Consider the following 27,039-nt stretch of genomic DNA (forward strand, 5'->3'; position numbering starts at 1 on the left):
CTACTTCTCTTGCAAGCTTCCACTCCAAGAACTTGATATGAAATACTTCTGGAAGATCTAGTGTTTACTTTTCGTTGAGACAACATGAAATAACCACAAGAAGTACAATTTCTTTGTGATTTTGTTTTCTCTCAATAAGTTCTCGTTGTGATAAGCCCTTCAATATGATATTGACTATCTCAAGATGTTTTATCATTTAAGATCCCTCTCATTGTCTTAAGCAATAAGAATTTTATTCTTTATTTAATACATTACGAAACATTAACTTCTTAAATTTTTATCTATGTCTTATTTGGAGTTGAATTATTTTTCCATATGCAAGCGAATAATGTAGTTGTTACATTAATATTGCCATGAGATAGAGTTCCGAATATTTCTAAGTAAACGATATGTACTTTTGATCCAAAGAAAACAAATTATCATCAGAAGCATAATATTGAAACCGAATATTAGGATAATTTTTCTGCTTTTGGAATTCCAGGTAATGTATGTTCTATTACTTAATTTTAAATTCAATGCTATTTATAATACTGCCGTGAACAGGTAAAGAGCAGTAAATGCTATTTATTATTTTTTTTTAAATGTTTTCATTTTTGTCAACTATTGTCCAATAGCTTTATTGTACAATCTTGTCTATTTGGTTTCCACTGTAAAAAAAAAGGGGGGGGGGAATCGAATTCCAAGATTTCCCTCTTATGTATTATTACTGAATCCAAAACGCGTTTCTCTAAGTATCTCGAAAAACTGTCGTTTAAGTGCTTCAAAATGAGAAATTGCCGTTAAAAGTTGCTTTTACATGTATTTGATTTAGATGCAACTTTTTCAGATTTTTTTAAAAACATTTCCCATAGACAAATGACCATAAAACATTGTATTTAGGTGAAATATGTGACAAAGAAAAATTTTGACCCAAGTATTCAGAAATAGGTTTCTGAAAAACAAATGCAAACATCGCATCAATAAAATAAGCATCCAGTTTTTTAATAACAATTCTTTGTTAGTAATTTTCTTTTCTCTTTTTCATGTTTTCTCATATTATTTGGAAAATTTCTCAAATTTTAAAAATTGATTTGTGCTCTGATCCATGAGACACTTTTCAGTATGTGATGCGGCACTCGGGGAGAAAAAGGTTGGACACCACTGCGTTAAAGCTTTGGATTGATTATGCAGCATTAGTATTTTATCAGAATTATTTAGTGTGATAATAATAATAAGGGTTGAGAGGAATGATTTAAAATATTTTTTTGTTTTCAAAATTTAATGTTTGTTTGCATTTTTATTTAATTTTATACTGTACAATGCTAAACACAAACAGGCATGCGTTGAAGCTATAAGTAATTTATGTTTCACATGTTTCTTTCTTTAAAGCGACGAAACTGCAATGCAACCAACAATTGGAGTTAGACGGAATAATTTATGTAACTTTTTCTTTCTGTTTAAATCCAAGGGCTTTTTCCATTTTCCATTAATTTCTTACTTCAGTTCCAAATTTGAGAAATTTATACACTTTTTTTCCTTGTAATTTTAAATTACATCGCGAATAGTAAGGGTTGGACAGAGCAACTTAACAACCTTTCGTTATACTTTCACTACAACTCTTCCCGTTTTCATTTTAACTTCCGCGTACAGTATTAGAAATAAACAATCGCTTGAAATCTATTCTTATCAGTTTCTTTGCTATAATATTTTTCATTAAATTATGTCTAATCAGCATTTTTCTGATTAAAAAAATTGAAACCTTTTCAAGTTTAAATATTAAATAAATGGCATGTTTTTAGAAAAGAAATCTTTCTATTATGAAAGTTTTTTTTTCTTTGAAACATCTACAGTAAAAATTTGAAAATATTCTCAGTAAGTAATCGAACTTACTGTCAGAAAAGCGAGCCATACGAACAAGTTCAATTGTCACAGACCCTCATTTATATTATTATTCTCATTTGGAGAAGCAACACATTTCCAGGACATTAACGTCTGGAATGTACCGATTGCCAATTTCAAGGGAAGACATACAACATCGAAAATCATTGTTGCAATGCAAGGATAGCCTCAGACAGACACTAATCTAAGCGTGACTAATTAATTCACCATCTCAACTGCTCGGCATTACATAACTGAATACGTTCATTGGCATTAGAGACATGATTTCACTATGTGTTGTACTCTTATACTTAATTCTTGAAAGTATTTACTTTTCTATTCTAACTATTTAAGTTAATTGTGAACATGTGTTTATAGTATTATTCAATTTGATGGGAACTGTTATATCTTCAGTTTTTGAAGTATTTTAAAAGCATCCTGTTTCACCCTTTAACTTACAACAAATGTTATGCAACTGCTAAAGCTTTTGTCTAACAACAGCCCTACTTTAGTTTTACTTATTTTCAGACAAACAAATCGTAATACTTTCGTTTTTTCATTTAAATCATCAATTTCTCGTTTGAATCATTTACGTGTCCTGGATTCAGTCAATCAATATCTTGCTACATGCGGTGTTATCTTGTTGACGCGTTATCTTTGATGGTTAAGAGTCTTTTTTTTTTAAAGCTGGACAAAGTGAATGGGGGCATGATTGTTGATACCTTCAATTTTCCAGAAACTTTCAGGATATTTTATAAGTATTGTGATAAGAAAAGGTGAAGCTTCTTTCCTCTCTAGGTGGATTTGTTGGCCTCGAGTGGAGGTCAAAGTTTAGGGTCATGAGAAAAAAGAGTTAAATATATGATTGCTTGTTTCAAAAGCAATGAGTGAACCAAGCCAATTTTTTTAAATAAGAATACTACTTAATGCTAGGTACATTCTAGTATAAATATTTTTGGGGACTCAATCATGGATTTGAGGGCAAAGGTCAATTGAAAATGCAATTTTTAAAACTTTTTTTGCCTTGTTTGGGCTTGGATATCTGCTAAAGCCGTGAGTAACCCGCGGTAATAAGTACTGATTTACTACTCGCCACGGTATAGTACTATGAAAAACATAAAATAGCTCTTCGCTTTAGAAGTTAAACGGTCTCAAAGTCGATGATTTTTTAAAAATGACCAAGTTTAGAGGTCAACAAATTTGGGACACAGCTGTAGTTATAGTCCGAGTGGTGTAGAATAAGGTCCAGGTTAGAAATCCGTGTCAGTTAATCAAGTTTTTTAATTACGCAGTTTCAAAAAGTTGATATTTTGAAACAACAAAAATCAAAGTTCTAGTTCAATTACTTTATAATGACCGAGTCAATAACATTGAGCAAGAGCTGTAATTATGCTCTACGTGGTGTAGTTTTAGACTCATGTCAGAAAACCATGAGATCTGGTCATCTTACTTAATTGAAAAAAGACGATTTCAGTATAAAAGAGCGTTTTTTCACGAGTTTATATGCGTGCTACTCAAAATCTTATGAGCTCAAACTCACATATATACAAGAATGAATCAACCGCCGAATGTACTTTAAGCTCCCAAAATTTCATGCTTCCAGTGTAATAAAATTTTCTGAAACCTTGACCACAACATGGTAGTTCTTCTCACAAAGCTGATCCGCCATTTTGGAGATCCTAGATCCTCAGGATTCGGATCTCGGAAGCTGATAATTTGCATAGGTTAGTTTCAAAGACATCTCTACACCTTTATAAAATTTCATTCCATTCGTTGATGATCAAGCAGGGAGAGTTTTAAAAATTTAGGTCAGTTGACGTGGAATCACTCTGATATAACATTGCGACAATTCACATGCATTTTTGATTATTTTTGACTTTATAATGATCATAAATCAATGCTATATTTTAGAAAGAGGATCAATTGAATAAGAGATTGAGTTCATAATCACAGTGGAATTTGCATATGCGCTACTAAAAATAATAAACTTATATAAATAAACAAATTTTTTAATTTGGCTCAAAAATAAAAACATAAATACAAAGTTAAAAACACACACACACACACACACACACAGGAATGTTAGGCAATAACAAAAGACAGAGGCGTAGGAACTTAGTGGAAGTAGGGGGAGCTGAGACACATTATGCCATAACCAAAAAATAATTTGGGGGGGGGGCACTTAATTTTTTCTCCATAAGAAATTAGCTTCTCTCTCCATCTCTCTCTCTCTTTCCCAGCAAAGTTTTCAATCATATTTAATAAACACATTGTATATGGAGATAATGAGGTAATAAAACTCCGATTTTGAAAGGGGGTCGGTCAGTACTCGAAGATGAGCACGTATAAACAGAGGGGTTCCGGGGGACCCTCCCCGGGGAAAATTTCAAAATTCTTGTTCTAAAAACGAGTTTTTAAGCGATTTTTGGAATATTAAGGGGAGAAATGGTACGAATAAACTTCCCTGAAAATTTTTCGAAATTATGTTTTAAAAACGGATTATGTACTATATTTGTTTACGCTAGTGAAACTACGACTCGAGAGATTGTCCTCTATCGAATTTTCAAATCGATTTACATTTCCCTCCCAATATTTCGAATTTGAAGATCCAAAATCGCAATTGTAGACAATCTTCCAATGATGTCAGGGGAAAAGGCTGTTCTAGGGCTCTACTCTGGTAATTTTTCAAAAATTGTCCTAGAGAGCGTTCTTTAATGGTGTTATCAGAAAAGGTTCAGAGGTTCCTTCTCCTTATTTTTTTCGAAATTATAATCTCTAAAAAACACGACTGCGGATGATATTTGTCAGCGTTAGGGGCAGGTCCCGAATAACAAAATGTTAGGCCCTAGGCCTGCAATAATTTCAGGGCTCCCTGAAGACTCTATTAGCCCTGTTGGAATGCATTTTCGTGGGCCAAAGAACTATGTAAATTATTCATCATGTGCATTCACGAATCCCCTTCGGGACACTCGAAATTGTGGCATGGTAAATTCGCTACTGGCAAAATTAATAAAAATTCTCCTTTAAAGAAGTTCTTTTCTAAATAAAAAGTCATTTTTTTTATTACTTTTAAAAATACATGGAATTTTTTCGTATAGTTGTAATGCTATGCATAATTCTTTCAGTAATTTGGGGCCCCTTAGGCCAGGCCAATTAGGCCCAGGTCTAATTGGCCTGTGAGGTAATCAAGCTCTGGTTAGGGGCCGAGTAATTTTTTGAAATTGAATTTCCAAAAACGAAATGTTATTTAATTTCCCATGTTACTGGAGAACAAGGTATTCAGGGGCCCTTTCGGAAATTTTCAGGGAACTGAGTCCTGAAAACAAAATTTGAGGTGCTCTGTAATAATTTTGAAGGAAAGGGAGGACTTTGGCAGAGTAGCATTTAGAAGACTCTCTTATTTTCTGAGAACTAGAAAAAGGGAGAAGGATGAAACATTATGGTGGAGAAACAGAACGTTAGAAATGTGTTAAAATGAAATGTTCGTTATATATTTTATTGTTCAGATAAATTTTAGTAAAAGTCTTTGATAGAAACTAAAATATTGTAGGAGATTTTTTAATAAATGAAAAACAATAAATGAAAAGTTACAATTTTGGCATGAAAATATATCTGTAAGTGACAAAAAAAATCGTTAATTAGGAAAGCAAAAAATATGAATAACTCTAACTTCTTAAAGTATTATGTTCAAAATTTTTCATTTCGATAAACTCGTACCTTTCAAAACAGATTTTTACATAGTAACTGCTTTTATAATCATTGAAAGATCTTAAGAATATTATAATAACTAGCCGCCTTCGGCGACCAGCTGGTCCGCCTTTTTACGCAATTCGCCTTTTGCGCCAGGATTGCCGCCTTCGGCGGCTGCTTGCACAATTTAGCGACGGTATTAATCAATGTTTTTCTCTATATATCAATATTATCATTCGCTTTTTTTACGCCAATGTTGACTGTTTCGACAGTTGCTTAAAAAAAAATTGTCGATGGTATTAATCAATCTTTTTCTCTATACATCAATATTATCATTCGCCTTTTTACGCCAAGGTTGCCGCCATCGGCAGCTGCTTAAATAAATTTTGTGTTGTATAAAGTATTTTCTAGATCAACCTCCCGTTATGTCCTTTGGAATATTTTTAAGGGGGGAGGGGAGGCACAAAGGGCATACTCTTCATGCAAATTTTGTCGGAAAATAACAGAAAGCATTTCCACTTTTATGTGAAAGCATTGTTTTTTCAAAGTCATGGTGTGTGTTTGTGTGTGGGTGGGGGGGATTGATCCCCCGTTGAAGTTCCTCTATTTCTTACTGTCCATCTACTGTATCCACCTCTATATTTGTCCACCTTTCGTTCTCTCTAACTTTCTATCTATACGAGCCATGCATATCTACCTCTGATAGTAATTACCAATCCTTTCTATGCAAAAAAAAAAAACAATTTTTGCCCACTTAATAGCTCTCTATCTATCAAACATAACCACCAATCCTTACAAAAATCATGCAAAAAACCGCGGGCTTTATTTATTTACTAAAAATTACACGCCAAAAAAAAAAAAAAAGGCTCCATGTTCCCTGTAGTGTGCAAAAAGCAGCGCTTGCAAAAGATAAAAAAAAAATCACCGCTTTTATTGAATTAAAATGCGCAAAAATATTTGACCAAAAATAAATATAGCAAACAGTCCAGAAAAAAAAAGTTGGAAAAATAAAGATATGAAATCTCTGAACGTTTAAAAAAAAAAAAAAAGTGAAGAGAAAGCAAACGATTTCAGATAGGTCACGTGATGAGAAAGTGCGGAACTCAGCCGGCAATGCTTACAGGTCGCGTCGTGTTCTGCATTTAAAAAAATTGTAAAAAAAACTTTTGCGTATTTTTAAAAACTTTTCTCTTCTGAAGGGGGTGGAATGTTTTTACTGTTATCAACTAAAATTTTGGAATTGAGGGCTCAATACTTTTTGCAGGATGGGCTTCGAAAAAAACTAAACCCAGAAAAAAATGCGAAATAAAGGTTTTTTCAAAAATTTATAAAAAATACAAAAATTGCTCTATCTTCAAAAATTTTTCATTCATCATATTTAAAATGAAATTTCCTACACTATAGTGCAAAAAATATTTGTGTGGTGCGATTGGTTTGGGGTCTGTGAGGTAAAAAGTACTAAAAAGTGCAAAAAAAACGCATAAAACATTAAATAACTTTTTTTTCTATTAAAAATATCAAAAATCGAAGCCCGAGGTGCACATCTTCAGCAAAAACTGCACCAGTATACCAAATTTCATCTTTCTAGGCCTTACAGTTTTCCCGGAAAGCGCGCCACACACACACACACAAACATCTTATTTTATTATATGTATAGATGAAGATTTCTCCGATTTTGATTTATGTGAATTTTTGTTCCTGTAGTGTAAGTATCTTTAGTATTCTTTGAATGATATTTCTCTTTGCACTTTTATAACTTCATGAAAAAATCTATCCCTGACGGTTTAAAATAAAATAAAGTAACGGTTACATTTTTTTTTCAGATTTTTTTTACCGTGGGATAGTTCTAAAAATTGCGTTTTTTTTATCACAGCAAGGATTTGCGCCCCCAAAATTAATTTCTGAGTACGCCGTTGATTTATTATGTTGTTTCTTTTGATAATATTTCCCATCAAAAAATAAAAAATAAAAAAATTTGTTTGAATAATACCTATTTCGGGCGCTACGGGTTCTCTATCTGGCAACAGATTACTTTTGGTTTCGATAGATCATCGAACAATGACATTTTTGCTATCTGATGGTACCTTTTGATCTAAACATAGAATTTAAACCCGAAATATATGTACGTTCATGATCCCTCTAGAATTAGTTTAGGTCTGTTCATTGTTTTGTAACAACATAATTAGACTTTTGGGAAATCTTTAAAGAATTTTCTTTGTTCGGGGCTTAACTTTTTTTGAAGGAGTGAAAAATGATCAAAGAGAGAAATAAACGACGGAGTAAAAAATATATTTGTTTGTAAATGGGTATCCCCCCCCCTCCCCGAGTTCTTTTTATTTATTTGTTTATTTTTTAATGTAGATAATTGCAATGATTAAAGAACAATACCACTTGGTCTTTTAGTTAAACTTTCATGTAAAATTTTGCAAATTTATTTTAATCAACCAGTTTCAAAGGACTCCGCTGGAAATTCTTTACATTGTGCCTAAGAAGTCAGATATCTTAAAATGAGATAAGTTTCTGGAAAGTTGATTCCCTTTTTTGAACAAGTTGCTTACCTTAGTAACCTTTTTTATAGTTATGTCTGTATCACCTTCCATATTATTCATATTTAAATGCAAAACTGACTCACTATCCTTTTTGTGATCACGCGACAAAAAAACGGTATGCGAGGCAAAACCAATAAGAATGTGAACTAAACTGCAATGCCGCTCTCGAAACACGAGATGATGTGGGGAGCAAACCCCTATCGGTACTGGTACTGATTTTTGCAGGCCGCGGGGCAAAGCCCACTTTTCCGCAGCCTGTAGGATAGCTTGTCTAAAATTCTTTTAATCTTCTTCCGGGAATCAAGAGGTGTGTAAACAGTGAGAAAAAGGGTGAAGGTGGACTCAAGTGCACTGAACACTCCGTCTGTCCCCTGTTTTTGTTGCTTATTGGGGGAAATTCTTAGAAAAGGCAGATCACATTTTTGAAATCAGGTTTGAGGTAAACAATGTATGACAGAAAGCGTCTGTGTGAGAATTTTTCCGGGGGAGCTGAGCCGGTCTGAAATATTCCAGGGGGAGCTCAAGCTCCCCCAGCTCCCCCGGCTCCGACGCCTATGACAAAAGATGCGGGTGAAATGTGCATAATGTTTATACCAGAGTGATTCCACGTCAACTGACCTGATTTTTCAAACTGTCCCCGCTCGATCATCCTTGAATGGGATGAAATTTTATAGAGGCGTAGAGATGTCTTTGAAACTAACCTGATGCTAATTTTCAGCTTCCGAGAGCTGAATCCTGAGGATCTAGGATCTCCAAAATATAGTGCTCCAAAATGGCGGATCAGCTTTGTGAGAAGAATCGCCATGTTGTGGTCAAGGTTACAGAAAACTTTATTACACTGGAAGCATGAAATTTTGGGAGCTAAAAGTACATTTGGCTGTTGATTCGTTCTAGCATTTATGTGAGTCTGAGCTCATAAGATTTTGAGTAGCACGCATAAACTCGTGAAAAAACGCTCTTTTATACCGAAATCATCATTTTTTGAGACCGTTTAATTAAGCAAGATGATTAGATCTCTTTGATTTCTGACATGAGTCTAAAACTACACGACGTAGAGCATAATTACAGCTCTTGCTCAAGGTTATAGATTCAGGCGTTATAGAGTAATTGACCTAAAACTTTGATTCTTGTTGTTTCAAATTATCAACTTTAAGGCCGTCTAATTAAAAAAAGTTGATTAGTTGCCACGGGTTTCTAACCTGGACCTTAAATTGCACTTCTCGAACAATAACTACTGCTGTGTCCTAAAATTGTTCACCCGTCGCGATCAAAGTTATAAACCTCTAAACTTGGCCATTTTTAAAAAAATCATCGACTTTGAGACGGTTTAACCACTAAAGAAAGGAGAAACGAAAGCTATTTTATATTTTTCTTAGTTCTATATTGTGGTGAATAATTAATCATATACATTTTTTCCGAGGTTTATTCACGGGTGGCTTTAGCAGATATGCGGGCCCAAACAAGGCAAAAAAGTTTAAAAAATTGCATTTTCAATTGACCTTTGCCCTCCAAAGCCATGAGTGAGTTACCAAAATATTTGCACTAGAATGTACCTAGTATCAAGTTATCCTTATTTAAAAGAATTGGCTTGGTTCACTCATTGCTTTTGAAGCAAAGCAATCATATATTTATCTCTTTTTATTTCATGACCTTAAATTTTGACCTTTATTCAAGGACAAACAAATCAGTTTTTTTAAAAAAGAAACTTCACTTTTTCTTATCATAGTACCACTAAGACATCCTGAAATTTTTACGAAAATTGAAGACATCAACTATTAAAAGTGTCCAGCTTTAAAAAAAATGACTCTTAAAGTGCCATTAAAGCTTGATCACGGAGAGACGGCGGATGACCTTGAAACGGAAATATCATTTGTATCATTTGTGATAGGTAGAATCAGCCAAAAAACGCCAAGAAGTAAAAGGCGCGTTCTCGCTGATCCTATCTATTACAAAATACAGTAGAACCTCCATTAAGGGACACCTCCGAATAAGGGACACCTCTATTTAAGGGACATTTTTTCTGGTCCCAGTCCCTTTGAATAGGGACTTCCATGTATTTACCTCTAATTAAGGGACACCCTGTTTAAGGGACAGTCACAAAGTCAAAAAATAATGTATAAGAGCATAAGAAATAGTGAATTTACTGCAATTTAAGTTTCACTTTTCCTCTAAAAATTAATTGAGGTAAGTTTGACATAAACATATGTGAAGGAGATAAGTAATGTATTGTAAAAAAAAAAAAAACACTTGCTGAAATTAACATGCATCATTTGCCCTCTCAACAATTTATTCAAGTAGATTCCGGGCCGACGGAGGATGCACAGTAACTAATTAGCTTTGTATACAAAACTTTAAAAATTTGGACATTAATTGTAATTCACATAGTATTACATTATAAATTACGTAACATAAAGCAAGTAAATGTAATGAATTACTTCAAAATTATTTCTGTATGCTACAAAACTTTGCCATTACAAAATTTTTGATTAAATTTTAATTAATAACAGAATATAAACTTAGACATTTGAATAATTATGAATTTTATTTAACATAATGACACATTTTCAGTACTTAATCTTAAGTGTTAATAGGTAATGCTTATTGTGATATTATACTACTTAGTACACGGCATGCATCAAATCATCCACCTCCGAATAAGGGACACCTCTATTTAAGGTACAAAATGTCTGGTCCCCTTAGTGTCCCTTATTGAGAGGTTCTACTGTAATAGCAAATAACCTATTACAAATGATACACATGATGTTTCAACTTTGATGTCATCCGACATAACTCCGTGGTCAAGCTTTATCTGACCGTAAATACTTCCCCTTTCCCTGAATCGTTTCTTTAGCAACACCATAAAAATAAACCATGGTTTATTTTATATGCACTTGTAATTAAGTTTTTTTTTAAATTTAATTTCGATATTTTACACTTCCCAAATCTTTTATATAATCTGACATGAAAAAAGCACGCAACGGAGTAATCAAATAGTTGCATTATAAAGGGTGTCTCAAAATTAACGCAAGATTTGAATTTGCCACCATTTTTGTGGTAAATTGTTGGCAGCCATGAAAAAAGAACAATTTGACAACTGAGAGTTTGGGGTTAGTAAATGTGGGGCGTTATGCTATTATACAGCCAGTAAAATAATTCAATTACTGCATGAGGAATTTCCTGGTCGAGTATTCTCGTTTCGTTGATCAGAATTGGCAGGCATCCTAGATCGTGTAATTTAACATTATTAGATTTCTTCTTATGGGGTTATTTGAAGTCAAAGGTCTATGACAACAAACCAACAACCACCCGTGCATTACCGTGTTGCGATATCAAGTGCCAATAACAGTATCTGCTTGACCAGCCTCATCTTTCATTATATTTGAAATAATTGTTCAATAATGAAAGCGCGTTATTGTGTGTGTGTGTGTCGTATAACGCTCCATTTTTAATAACCCAAAACTCTCAGCTGTCAAATTGTTCTTTTTTTCTGGGTTGCCAACAACCCTGCAAAAATGGCGGCAAATACAAATTTTGCGTTAATTTTGGGACACCTTTTTAATACTGCCACGGGCAGGTAACGTGCAGTCGAAGCCCGATTAACCTTTGAAGTGGAAAGAAGCTCCGCCTCAATTCAGGGTACTCCAAATTTTGTTTAAAAAATTCCTAAAATTTAATAGGGCTCGACCGATGGCATTTTTTGGCCGATGGGCCGATGCCGATTGTTGGCCGATTGTTCAAAGATGGCCGATGGCCGATGGCCGATTGTTTTCCTCCAAATGGCCAGTTGCCGATGGCCGATGGCCGATGGCCGATGGCCGATGTTGTTGGCCGATGGCAAAAAAAAAAAAAAATCGAACAGAAATAAATTGATAAGATTGCCAGGTTTAAAGGATCATTGATTCATTTCACTTTACTTTCTTTCGACGAATAAGGAATTGTAATCACAAAATATATTTATCAGATTTCGACATAAATTTATATTTTACGATCACCCAATTTAAACTTCATAAGTTTTTTTGGCACATCTGTACATGCATATGTACCTAAGAACATATAGATGACCGAAATTTCCATTTTGAACTCCTCCTTAGTTAATTATCGCAAACTCACTTGTGATGTCTTCATCCGCGTAAACTTGCGTCACTCAAAAATGTTATGAAATAGTAAGTTGGAAACTCATACGTACGTAGTATGATCTAAAAGTTTGAGGCAAGCTATATAAAACCTTACCCTGAATAGTTCACATTACCGAAGCACATCTATCTACAAAATTGTCACCTTGAACAACTATGCACTTCTGCCAACGTTCGTATAGCTTTTAGAAGCACTGGCAGCCATTTTCGCAAGTTCCTGTAAGGCTTTAACTTCATCGTGAGGAAGAAGGCGACTTTCATGTTGAAGATGCACGGTTTGGTTTGTCAATACTCTGATATGACAAACAAATAACATAACATTTCGTCGGACTTAGCTCCGTATGACTTTTACCTGTTCCCAGCAAAAAAGATTTGCATGAACGCCGCTTTCTTCCGTCAGGAGAAGATAAAGCTTCATCACAGAAGGTAGCGAAAAATGACTTCCATGAGTGTTTCCAAAAGTTATATGAACGCTGGAAGAAGTACATAGTCCAGTGTTGCCAGATTGGGGGAAATTTTCCCATTTTGGGGAAATCTGTTGCTCTCTGGGGAAATTTTGAGGAAATGGGTTTTGAGGGGAATTCTTTGGGGGAAAAAATTTTCTTGGGGAAAACTTGGGGGGGGGGGAAACCTCGGGAAAATTTGTAATTAAATTTGCGTCTTGACATCTGGTAGTTACATTGTTTGTATCAAACAGCGTTGGTTTAGTTTTGTTCAACTTTAGGGAATTCGCATTTCGTATTATGTGGAATATTATGTACGGAATTTGCATTAATAGTTCTGCGTGGGTTTCTAGTTGATACATGAAACAGGCAAAAATAAGTGTGATGAAGAATATTCTTGGATAAATATATATATACAAAAATCATAGTTAAAATTTACAGAAGCAGAGTATTAATTGCGAGTAGAAAAAAAATATTTGGTTATTTCTTATCTTTCGGTCAGGCGCTTGTATTTATGACTAGTGGCACCTGCACGGCTTTGCCCGTAGTAGAAAAATTAAAAGGTATTTTGGTTCCCCTGTATATTTACAAATAATGCATGGTGAATTTCTCGCCAATTGGCTTGCCCACGTTACGGTTCCATATTATGATAACTTGGTAATTTAGTCTTCCATCTTATGATAATTTTGCTCGGGAAAATGTTTTTAAAATTGGAATAGAAAAAGAACAAAATCGAATTTTCGAAAAATCGCTTAAAGGTGCGCACCCACATGCTACAAACTGATTCTCTGCCAAATTTCATGAAAATCAGTCGAACGGTCTAGGTGCTATGCGCGTCACAGAGATCCTGACAGAGAGAGAGGGAGAGATCCGGAGAGAGAGACTTTCAGCTTTATTATTAGTAAAGATAAAGACAAAAAAAAAAAAAAAAAAAAAAGCAAAAATGGGAAGAAAAAAAAAGTTGGGAAATTTTTGTAAGAAAATTTGGCTATTTGGGGGGGGGGGGGGATTTTTTCAAGGAGCCAAAATATCAGAGGAAGTCGATTATTTTTATGAAAATATTAGTGGAAAAATAATTTTTAAATTTGGGGGATTTTGATAGAAAACATCGCTTTTTGGGGGGGAAAGTTGGAAGGGAATTGGGGAAATCTGGATTTGACCATCTGGCAACACTGACATAGTCCCTCATGGTGACCTTTTGAAGGTGGATGTGCTTCGGTTATGTGAACTATTCTGGGTAAGGTTTTATACAGCTTGTCCCCCGAACTTTTGGATCGTAGTACGTACAATCTGTATAGGGTGTAGTTATGTTTTTCCTTTTTCGACTGCTGTATGATGGAAGACAAAGAACAACCAAAAAAAAAGAATAAAATAAAATAAAGAAAGAAAGAAAAAAAAGGAAGAGAAACAAAGAGACTGTTTAATAACCAATTGATTTTTTTAATTTGAACATATAACTAAGATTTCAGTAATATTGTAATAATGTATAGATTTAGATACATTAAACATAGTTAAAAAAACATTAAATTATATTTTATCATTAAAATTAAGAATAAAACTATGATACCGTCAACAAATAACGCAATTAAAGTGCGAAAATTGCACGTAGACATTTTTTAGTCATCAAATTAAACAAAAAAGGTAACAGATAAATTTCAATATTAAATCACATTAGGAATATTTTTATACTTATTTAAAATTTATGAATAGAAAAGTTTGCATTTTTCATAAAAACTATAAGAGTGACATAAATTTTGCTGAAAAAAGAAATAGCATGAAAAGAGCGAGGTTCTTAAAACGCAACTACAATAAACAAACTCAATATTTACACCAAGTTAATAACTGAATACATATACTACTTGATCTGATGCACACGTAATATTGAATTATTTGATTGTTTAATCTTTTATGAAGCACTACGAACAAGTTCAAACTTAATTTTTCAATTTAACAATAATTTTCTGAAATTTAAAAAATTGCATAATAGAAAATCCTTTTAACTTTTCTATAACATATTATTAAAAATATGATGAAAACGAAAATAACTTATTCATTGATTTTATATAAATACATAAAAATAGTTACTTATGCGGTAACTATTATTTAACTTACTTTTTTCAATAACAGAAAAAAAAAAACGATCGCTATTGATGATGCAAAAAAGATGGCGCATTACGAAATATAGGTGAAACAAATATAAGAAATACACAAAATGACATTTCTTGACCAAAATAAATAATCTCTAAATATGTAAGAAATAATTGACACGACGAGGGTGGGTTAGGAGGGTCACCCTTTGATTTTGGGGTAACTCACAACATTAAACTTCGGCCTCATTTTTTTAGTACAGAACCGCTACCACCAACGCCTCGGAAGAGTTTCTGAATCAACTTCAGCACTTACGAAGAAAAAATTCAAAAGTCCCTTTGATTTCCGAATTATGTCACTATTCAAAACGTCTTTAATCAATTTTGTTAGATTAATTCTCTAAATTTTTCCTAAACAAAAAATAAAGCTTGAAAAAAAAAAACTCTAATTTTATGAATGGTGTTACTTTTAAACAACTCAAAAGTACAACTACAGTTTAATTTCAGAAATTGAGGGAGTAGGAGGAGGGGCACGCAAGTGTTCTCGGAAATACAAAAAATAGTCGTAAAAAAAGAGTTCAAAGTAATCATAAACATTGAGCAGAAAAACTCTTTTAAAACTTGCACCCGAGTTTGTTTTGACGCGCAGTGGCGGATTTAAAATATTGCAATTGCACAAGAGGCCCCATAACCGTAGGGGCCCGAGTTAGAAAATGCTTATGATAAATGTTTTACATTTTCTATGATTGAGAAATAGGGCCCCAAAATGTATTTCGACGGGCCCCAAACTTGTAGCTCCGCCGAAGCGATTCAAAAAAGACTGCATTACTGTGATTCATATTACAAATATTGAAAAATTAAAAATTACCGTCGGTTCAACGAGAATCTAACAAAATGAAACAAAACCGGTTTCGCCATCTCATATTTGTTTCCATAGTCTCCAATTCGGCAATATATCACCAAATGATCGTCAGTCTGAGGCGCTGTATTAGTTTTGCCTTGAAATAAGTAATTAACAGCCACAAAAAAATGAGTAAATAGACTTTTTAGAACACCCGATTGAAAACAAAAAGGGAATTGCACAACTGGAACGTACGCACACCCCACACGCGAAAATTTAGCCTTCTACAGTTTACCATTTTTGAGTTATGACTTATGAGAGATACTTACATACATCCAACCGCAAGAAACAACGCAATAATTAACTTGTTTGGTACCTGAATGCAGTATTAAAAACTCTTTCAGGGGTGATTGAAATAAAAATTCATACTGAAATTTAAGTAAACAATTTTATGTGAAAACAATAACTCACTTTACTTTGTATTAAAAAGTAAAACAACAAAGGTCCTTTTTTTCCCAAAAACATCGGCCAATTCCATCGGCTTTTCGATGTTTTTTAAGGCCGATGGGCCGATGTTTCCTGCAAGTTAGCATCGGCCGCCGATGCCGATGCCGATGGCTAAATTGTTGAACCATCGGCGCCGATGCATCGGCCAGGCCGATGCATCGGTCGAGTCCTAAAATTTAAACGCACATTTAAATAAAACTCACTGATGGCTACAAATGTTGTTTTTAAAAGTGATCCTGCAAAATTCAGATCAATGTTTATCCCATCCTGTTACCCGACGAAGAGAACTTTTGTACATTACAGGGGCGGACTGGCTATGTGGGCATTTGGGCAAATGCCAGAAGGGCCGGTTCCTCCTAGGGCCACCGAAAAGATCAGGTTGCAAGTGCGAAATTTTTGTGCCATGGCCCCACAGAGGGATACCGATAGCTCGGGAAAAGGTTTTAGAGCATTGTGGTATGACGAAAAACTTTCCATTAAAATTGGGATCGACTAGAGGACATGTCAGCCTTGTCGGAAACACAGGGCCGCCGAGGGCCAAAGCGGGCCTTTGTCCGTTTAGTCACTGATGGGCCCCCCTCCCGCAGAAAACTTATCAAACTTGAACTCAGGGCCTGATTACTGAATAAGCCGACTAGACCGTGGCCTAGGGCCCCCATTTTTTAGGGGCCCCCAAATGGCTGATGTTTTTAAAAACAATAGTTAAACCTGTTTTCGCCAATGGCTAAAATTAAAAGGGTTGACTGCACAGGGGCCCCGGAAAAGCATATGGCCTCGGACCCCCTGGTATCTTACGCGGGCCTTGCTTGTACTACTCCAATTTTGATCCGGACCCTTTCTAAGGGCCGGGTCCCTAGTTTACGTATAGGCTGACATGGTCTCTCGTCGGTCCTGCGAAACAAGGTTTAGAGTAAAGTTTCACGAAGAGAAAGTTTAGTGAAGGAAAAATTCTGTGGCTGGGGTCTCCTTATAACACATCTTCATACATATATGTGTGTGTGTTTGTATGCATAGAGAGAGAGAGAGAGTTTAATGTTTTTTTTAAAAGAGTGTTTTTATCCCCTATCGCTCTCTTTGCTGCTATTTAAGTAAAGGTTGTGTGTGTGTGTGGGGGGGGGAGGAGTTTGCATGTCATTTCCTCTGGGTCTTGGCTAAGCTCACGGTGGCTTGTTCCTGGTCCTTCCTGTACGGCAAAGAGCTGGTCGAGAATTTCCCACTGACACTTGTTTTATTTTTACAAAGTAAGTGCAGCTTACTATTTTAATAAAACTAGAACCTCTTTTTAGTGTCAGAAATGAGAAAATCTCTGATTCAATATTTAAAGTCTTTCACATCTGTGTGTGGCCTCCAGTGCTTCGCTTCAGGGCTGTTTCCCTGCCGCTTTTCATGAATAGTTTTTAAGTACAATCGAACACTTAAAAACTTTCTCTTTCAGTAACGGTGTTAATCGAAGAGACCCTCCTCTTAACAAGAAAGAAAGCAGTAAATAAGAAACAACTAAAATGGAGTGGGGTTGGGTGATCCTATCGTCTCGTAACTTACATTTTCAACTTGACGTTCACTTGAATCATTAAAGCAATAAAAATCGCCTTATTCCAATTACCTCCCATTCATCTGAAACACAAGATAGATTACTTTTATTACAATGTTTTTTTGTAAAAAGACTCATTTTAAAGTGACCAGTGACCCGTACTTGTTGTATCTTATCTAAGAATCTCCCTCTCTCAGAGCTGTGAGAAGTACACACGAATACAAAACAGCAGAAATGCTAAAATATCCTTTTTCTACAATTAAACGTCATAAAACTGTCAACGTCTTTCCCTCTCAGAGCTTGTGCACCCAACCAGCCTAGGGGTGTTACACTGCAGCTCTGGTTACACTGCTCCAATGGAATTGGAGCCACTACATGCCCTCGTCAACTGCCGATAAATTTGGCGAAGTCTTTTTTGAATGTTGTGAATCATTCTGTAAAGAATATCTTCTTTAGCTCACAACACTAACTTTGTTCCGCTAGTTTTGACTTTTTTCATTTGATTCCCAGGATATTTTTTAATTCATCATGTTACGGTTTTAAATCAATTTTAAGATATGCTATAAAAAAAAACATTAAGAGCTGTATTTAGAAAGAGAGCCGAAGACTGATGCTAAAGACATTAGCAGAACAGGCAGGTAAGGCATTTGTTTTTACAATTTTAACGATGTATTACAAATTTGTTGAATATTACAAATTTTCTCATTCTTGAAGAAAAAAGAAGCAAATTCAATTTGTAGGTCCAAAGGCTGCCGAATTTTTCTTTAGAAAATATTAGGGTTTTTTAGAAATAAAGTGAGCAAAATCAAATGAGAAACTTTCGACTTAGTTTCAAAATATTTTTGCCTCCTATACAATATTTTAAATACGCTTAAAACATCAAAGTCAATCAATGTGTTAAAAATCTGCTATTTTTTAAAGACTATTTTTCAGTTTACTTTCTCCCTGCGTTTTGCTTCTGGTTCTTATTTTGTTGCCAAAAACATAGCAAACAAATCAGCAATGTTGAAAAAAAGAAAAATAGTAAAAAAAACTTATCTCTTTATGTGTACATTTAAATTAAAACAGAAGTCAATATTTTTTTTTCAAGGAAGGATAGGTAACAAGTAAGTATTTTTAAATTTCAAAACGTCACACCTCAATTAAATTGCAAAACGAAAAAATCTTAAAATAAAATTAAAAAAAAAATTTGAATTCTAAAGACAATTTTAAAACCTTGGTTCGCACTAAAAAGTATAAATAAAACAAGTATATGCCTTCTTGATTGCCCCCCCCCCAACACTCAAAAATTAAGTTTATTTTAATATCTTTATGTTCATGTTAATTCTAAAGCAGTCAATAAAATTAAAATTAAAAATTTGAGAGAAGAAATAGGTGGTGTACTACAGCTCTGTACGAATAACTTTTACTATACTACTCCTATATTTTACTTCCCCTCTCAATTTTTAGTTTAAATTGCATTGGCTGCTTAAATTAACATTAATAATTTGAGTGTTGCAATCAAGAAACCATATACTTATTTTGTTTTAGTGCGAACCAAGCTTTTAGAAATAGTCATTAGAATTGAAAATATTTTTTACATTTTATTACAACTCTCAAACTTGATTTTTGTCTTGGTATTTTTGATGTATGTCCTCATATATATACTAGCCGATGATCGAGTAACGCGCGATAATTTAATAATATGTTTTGGTAATGTTTAACATGCAGGGAAAGGCTTTATCGTGACAAGGGTGAACTCGGTCCGGTCACTTAACTGTTTTACGGGTAAGACTGTCATTTCAGAGGAATGAAGAAACGAAAAAGCCGTCAACTATCTATTGGAGTTTAGGGTTCATCCACTGGAGTTAAGATCAAAATTTCAACTATCAAAACATATCAAAAACAGGCAATGGCTTTGTTCAAATGTAGAAGCAGTTTTTACCCGTCATACCTTGACGGGCGATTTTCTAGTATTTTATTAAATGCAAATGACCTGGAAAGAAGAGCAATTTTTAAAGTAAACAAAAAAGTTTAATAACAAGAATTCTGATATCAACCGCATTATTAAGTGTTTTCCAGATGCATACTATAATAAAATAATGCAAAAAAGAATGCTATTAAATCAAGGGCGCCCCGATGAGAGGTCACGGAAGGTCGCTGTGACCTCCCGAAAAAATAATTTTTCTGCAAATTTTGTCCGATGATTCGGAAATTTCGACACATAATTGCAAAATTGCAATTTTAAAATGTCCGAATGTCCCTTTTCATTAGATGTACGTACCCATTGGTGCATACCTGTATTTTATCAATCGGCAAAATTAGAAATTCCATTCGGCAAATTCAGAATTTTCCCTCTTCCAAAAATTTAAGTTCGGAGCGTCCCTGCATAAAAAATTGGTTTTACTTGTCCAATAGCACCCTTTCAAACTCTGTCATCTCATATCTAGCGTTTTATTTAATTTTATTCTAATAAAAAAATATATACAGGAAAAAAGAAACAAAACTACTAATAGTTGGAACAAATTGAGCAATTTGTAATAAGAAATATAATAGATTAAACAATATTAGCGAAGCACAAAATTTGAAGAAAAAAAAAAGACTTGCGGGCACAGCATATATCAGGGAAAGAACGTCACATGAGTAACTAGTATGTTTTATTACTAGGATAACTTGAAGCTTAAAATCTCGAAAAACTCTCAAGTAATGGTCTCACTAATACTCACTGGTAATACCTCTCAGCCAAACTTAGAGCAATGAGCAATGAGCCATTTTGTATTTTGCGGTGATAAATTCTTTGTTTTAGCGGAGTGTTATACATAATTTCAAATTGCATCACTGTCTTCTTCACGTGAAAACTCATTAAAAACTGAATAAAATGCTAACTTGAATTGTTGTAAACCATTCCATGAACATTCAAGTAAGATTATTACAATGTTTAACTTTTTTTATTGAATTAAGCTCATTATAAGCTTACTTTTTAGTTCTGAAAAAGCTGCTTTGTAGCTTGTAGTCCTTATATACTGAATATAAAAAGCTTTTTTCTCATTATTATAAAAAGGAGGAATTCTGATATAGAGCTGAAGACTTACAAAAAATAATCTATCTATTTAAGTTTATAATTAAAAGTCGAAGTCATTTTATATTCGACGTTCAACAGATTCCTTGCAGATCAGCAGAAATTATCGAGATTTGTTCTTAATACTATTTAAAACATGTCATTTGCTGGGTTATTCGAATTGGAGAGTGTTGTAGTATAAATTAAAAAAAAAATAGATTTAATCTTCAGTTTGTTTTATTTTACTTCCGGTGAAAAATTATTTATTTTGGAAAATATGTGATGCAAAAATTCTCTTGTTACCCACTGATACTAGTTACGGTTCGTATCGTGAGCATGTATATTGTAAACTTCTGCTTTTGCCACTAGTTCATTGCAAATTAGAACTTAAAAAGCATGCTAATTCAACTTTTTTTTTCATGTTATATCAATTTATTTTGAATATATAAGTAATAATACCATGTATGTAGGACCCTTTTTCCGGGTTGTGGACAGAGGGTAAGTAATATGGGACATCATTGCACCTTAGCCGGTCATTTAGGGGGTTTGCATTGAAAGTTAAATGGTCAAAAAGTCTTAACAGAGGCGGACTTGATCTATTGAATGAGAAGAAAGGAAAAAAATGATAATTTTATATTCTTCGATACCTATGCCTTTAACATTTTTTTCTTCATTTTGTTCAAAACGCTTTTTAATCATTTGTTTTAAATTTAGTTGCAAACTATAAAATGGTTCCAAAAAAAATTAAAAAAAAGGAGGGAGAGAAAACATTGCTTTTCTTGAAATACGTTTTCCCTCTCATGTTTAATCAATTGAAAGGGACATAACATCAAATGAATTAATTTTCTTTTTATCAGGCATTTAATGTTAGTCATATAATGATATAATTAATAAAAATTTGTAAATTGTAATCGCAAAACTACAAAATTAGATTGCATTGCGTATTTACGGTGTTTACTCGCATAAGAATGCACGTTTTTCAGATTCCCTGTAGTACTCTCCCCCCCTCCCCAAGGGCCAGTTGATTTGACAGTTGCCAGGGCCGAATTTCCTTCCCAGTCCGCCCCTGGTACATTACATACGTTTGCATTGTAATTCTCAACAATGAAAGGCCGTTTGTTGTTGAAACAGATTTCTCATGTCACAAAATTGTTGTAAAAGTGCATTATAATACAGTTGGGTCAGATTTGATTGAACCAGCTCTAAGGTTTGCAACCTCTTTAAGAACTGAATCTGAAATTTTTATGCAGTTTTGCAATAATTTCTGGGCTTCCGGAAAATTCTGAGGGGAAGATCCAGCTTCCCGAGCCTTTTGGGTAATCAGCCCTGTGGGCAGTAACTGCAAGTTTTTTTTCCTTTTTTATTTTATTTTTGTCAGTTTGTTATTTTGTACGTTAGCTTTGTCGTACAAACTTGCTTATTTGGTTTCCTCTGGAAAAAAAACATGAAAACCCCTAATTTCAGCAATTCTCTACTGTTAGTATTCCATCTAAAGCGCAAAAATTCATTTCTGCAGATACTGCCGCTTACCAGTCCACGGCAGAATACGTCTAAGAACTTATTATTGCAATAAGAGATGCTGCGGATGCTAAAACAAGTTATATATCATAATAATGATAATGATTTATAAATCATAAATAATGATAAAACATTTGAGCGCAAAGAATTAAAATGATTAAGATTACATTAAATTTGAGAAATTAATTGACTTTTAAAAGATTGTCATGACGTGAAGATATTTTTACAATAACATAATGGAACAAATGCTGATTAGTTTTCTAATTAAATGTGAGAAAACTTATAATGAATAAATACTTTTCTCGTGAGATAAGCATTTCACAAATCTCAATTATGTCTCCCCTCTCCCTCCCCTTATAGCCCGAAACATTGCTTTCGACATTTACAGCTTCGCTTCCGGCTTGTATTTAAACTAATTTTCCTTTATGATTTCCTTTTTAATTCATACACGTAAAATAAAATACTATAAGGTAAAAAATGAAGAAAATATTTTTCAGTGTTACATAACAGGTGATATCCTTTCAACCTAGACGTCACACTAATGATTTGATGAACCATAGTGAAACTGTTACGACTACAATCAAGTTACACCTCTATCAGAATACACCCGATACCTTCTACTCGATTCACCTTGATGCACTTGTCACTGTTGCGCGGAATTCAGTATCTGGGATTCTATCGTGTTTCCTCATTTTGCTTGCATAAAAAACGAGCCATAAAAATACAGAAAAAAAAATTATTAAGTTTAGGAACACATGTAAAAAAGGTAACATTTGGCGAGAAATCGCCTTTGTGGTTGAGAAATGATTGAGATGTGAAGAATTTTAAGATTTCACGAATTCTCTTAAAGGTATTCAATAATTATAAACGATATAAAACTTTGTTTCATTCGTTTTATATGAATATGGAAAAATGATTTTAATGTGTAACTTTTTTGCTTACTTCAAATACTATTACGTTAAAAAGGAATATATTTACTTTTAGAGTACAATTTTTATTATATTCTCTTCTTTCCGATAAATTACCAGTATTAGTGGACGTTTTATATACTTTACTTGTAAATACAATTAATATGTATAAAATGTCATATTGTTTTTTTTACTTACAAATATGAATGCATATGATGAACAATTATACTTTTTGTGGCTATGTAACCTTAATTTTGAGTAGTATAAACAGATCAAGGAATTGCAATCGGAACATTCGCCACTGATGAGTTAGCCCTTGGAATCGCCAAAGTAAACTATGAAAATACTTGTTAAATACGATTAATATAAGAAAGACAATGCATTTAAAACCCAGTGTAACTAATACTTTTGATCATCATTCAAACAAAGTGAAAACTATTGTATTGCAAAATATACTTGTTAAATACGATTAATATAAGAAAGACAATGCCTTTAAAACCCAGTGTAACTAATACTTTTTATTATCATTCAAACAAGGTGAAAACTATTGTATTGCAAAATAAGTAATACAACTATTAAAATTTCCACTAACTAAACTTAAATATAATTTTTCTTTTTAATAACCCATTCATGTTCGTAAAATTAACTCTAAATGTAGCGTCACATAATTCTGCTTTTTGGCTTAAGAAAAAAAAATAGAAAAACGTTTTTAAATGTAAAGTAACTTCAAAATACAGATAAGATGTAGACATGTGTGTCTGTTGTTCTGTCTCTATGCAGGTGTGTCTGACTCTTCGAACGAAACATTTTTGTTCGAAAAATCTCGGATCTCGGTCAAATCATCTCAGTTCTCGTGATTTGTCTTTTAGTTTGAGCAATCTTTCATTGAATTTTAAACCATTAAAAGCTTAACAAGGTTCTACAAGAAACGGGATTTATGTACAGGTATCCTTCGTATAACGCAGTTAATTCGTACCGTGAAGTATAGAAACCGTGTTAAACGAGACTTTTTCATAAATGTTTGTTTTACTTACTTTTTAAACTAATTAATTATGTACATATTATAAATCATGTCAATATGTACCATGTTATATCGAAACAGTGTTTCGTGTTACATCGAAACCATGTTATACGAGACTTTGAAATATTGGGAATCAAGGAATGTGTACCGTGTTATATCGAAACCAAGTCTTAAGGTGCAAATTTTATAATAGCTGAAATTTCGGCTCAGTAAGACATAAAAATGAAAACTAGGAACCAGAACATACAATGACCCTCTGATCTAAAATTAGATTTATAATAAACAATACAACTTAATTATTTTACCTACCTCGAATTAAAACTATTATGCACAACAAGAAAAAAAAATCAACTTTCTTTACTAAAAACAAAACGCATTCTATCAGAAAAAAAATCTAGCTTTTCTATAGCAATGAAGTTCGTCTGAGCAACAACAACGAAACTAAATATAGAACAAAATAAATGGAATTATTCCATTCCTTTTATTTTATTTTATATTTTGTTTCGGCTACATTTTTTATTTCTCGTTGCCAAATTTAGCTTATGTTTAAAACACTGAGAAAAATAAAGTATTTAAAACTTAAAAGTTAGTGTTATACGGAGAAACCAAACTTTCGAGTCGGAGACAGACAATTCCTCGTATGAGTTACATAAAAACAAAGTGAAAACTTATAAGAGTGATTATTATGCATTTTTCAACAGTGTGTTAAACACAAATGAAATTCCATCTTTTAAAATTCGTGTTATATTAAAACCGTGTAGTATTAAATTTAAGTTTTGTAACGTGTAATATCGAAACCGTGAAACTTTATGCCATGTAATATCGAACCCGTGATGTTACGTGTTATACAGGGACGTCAGTACCTGGACTTATGTACGGTGTAGCTACTTGTATGTTAAATTGTAACCCCTTAAGCAAGTGATTGCTAAATACCCTATTTTCTTTATTTATTGAAATGTACTAGTTATCCGGTTATATTGTTCGGGGGGGGGGCAGCTATACACATATAAATATGTATATAAAGTTTTAATGCATTATTAATGCAAGTTTAATGCCATAGTTAACAGAAGTTTCGCAATCAATATCATACATTTCCTGGAGGCTTGTTTATATTAGATTAAAATTATAATTCTGACTTAAATAATGAATATTAATTCAAATTGCGTTTCGTTACTAAGTTTCTTTATGGCACGTTTTCACTTGTATTTAGAAACGAAACTCCTTATTTTTCGACAAAATATTTTAATATTGAAGTTCAAAGTAATATTGAATTTAATATTGAAGTCAAAGTCCTATGTTTTTCGTAAATATGTGAAAATAATATTTTCCCAGTTTTGGCGAATTCTTATTGCATCGCCAACCCCAAAAGGTCATGATACCGCATTCTACATCTTTTCATTCATGTAATTTTAGAATATCGCGTATACAGCATGCCTACACTCATCACAACCCATTTTCAACGAGTAACGGCGTTAGATTACTGCATTTCCAATTTCTTTCTTCAGGCCGGATAGCTTTTCACAAATTGAACGCCTGCGCTTTTTATTTCATTTTGTTCTCTTATTCATCTACCAACCGCATCGACTACTGTTTGATGATCTTGGTAAGTAATTGACTTCATATGATCGTTTAAAAAAATTTAAATATTAATTCAGTTATGGTTGTTGATTTTGAAATGAGAGGTTTTTATACGCTATTGTTGTTACCATATTTATTTGTGTTCTTTTAAATGACAATCAAGCAGAAATTTTTTTAAAAAATGTCCCTTTTTTTTTGAGAACCAAAGGGTGAGTTTAATTAAATAAAAATGTTGTGTAACGAAGTAGTATTTTAAAATATTCTTTTCACTGAGTAGTTCTGGAACTGAAAAAGAGGAAATGATACAAATTAATTTTTTTTCACTAAAGTTGTATAATCAGCAATAACTCTTCTGTAGAAATTCAACTAAATTGACTATTAAAATGTGAACTTTTGTATGAAAACGATTTATAGATTGCATTAAAAAAAAGAAATATATTTGAACCATTCTCATTTATGACTAACCGATTACCAGCAGTGCCTCCATCACTGAACAAATTATTCAAAGATTTAGCACTTTTTGCTTTCTCGATGTCCTCAGCACTTTCGACAGCGACATACGTAGTTGTTAACTATTTTGTATAATGATTCAGTCGTATATTATCCATTATGGTATGATTTTTTAATAACAGCAAAAATTAGATTTTTTTTTTCAATTTGTTTCAAAACATAATTTGTAATTTTAATTACGGTTGCCATCAATTTGTTTATCAAGTGAAATTAATACAGTATTTTTCTCGATAGAAGCATGCGATATTGCCAAAGTGTGTTTACGGGACTTATTTGCATGTTTACATTTGTTACACATCTCTTCTTTCTGGTCCCAGGAGTGCTATAAAAATTAAAAATTTTGCTACGTTTGAAATTTTCTTTTTCTAAAATCTTTCATTAAGTCCTTAAAATTATATATACTTAACTGTAGGAAAATTTAATTTATTTATCATACTTAAATGTCTAGTATAATTAAACTGTAGAAACATAAGGTAAGTGCACCAAATAAGGCCACCCTAAGGTTCATAGCCTAGTTACCTAGTATTTCTCTCAGTTATGACTCAATTGGCTCCAAATTTTGCATATTCATCACGCGACGCATAAAAAATAAGAAGAAAATATTCCCATGTAGAAATTTAATTTTTCATTATATTTTTGAGCAGTTTCAACAAAGAAAGACAATTTGGAAACATGGGTCTTTTTAGGAATACGGGTTTCCAATAAGGCCAACTCTGAGAAGACGCCGAGAAGTACTATTAAACGGAAACATATTAAACCACATTTGATAAATTCAAAAACATTATCAAAATTTCCATATTTTCTCCAATAGAAAGAAGAAAGGACAAAT

At 33.2% G+C, this 27,039-nt stretch overlaps 1 protein-coding gene across 2 annotated transcripts in view; it reads left to right on the top strand.

Annotated features, from left to right (window-relative positions):
- The first annotated feature begins 328 nt into the window (after nucleotides 1-328).
- The window catches only part of LOC129218700 (uncharacterized), a 135,263-nt gene continuing 108,552 nt past the window's right edge, over nucleotides 329-27,039 (top strand). For both annotated transcript variants that reach the window (XM_054853022.1, XM_054853023.1), the window contains exon 1: nucleotides 329-481. The gene's annotated coding sequence lies outside the window, so the exon portion shown is untranslated. The remainder of the gene's footprint in view (nucleotides 482-27,039) is intronic.

The sequence above is a fragment of the Uloborus diversus genome, chromosome 3, assembly GCF_026930045.1.
Source record: "Uloborus diversus isolate 005 chromosome 3, Udiv.v.3.1, whole genome shotgun sequence".
NCBI classification, from domain to species: domain Eukaryota; kingdom Metazoa; phylum Arthropoda; class Arachnida; order Araneae; family Uloboridae; genus Uloborus; species Uloborus diversus.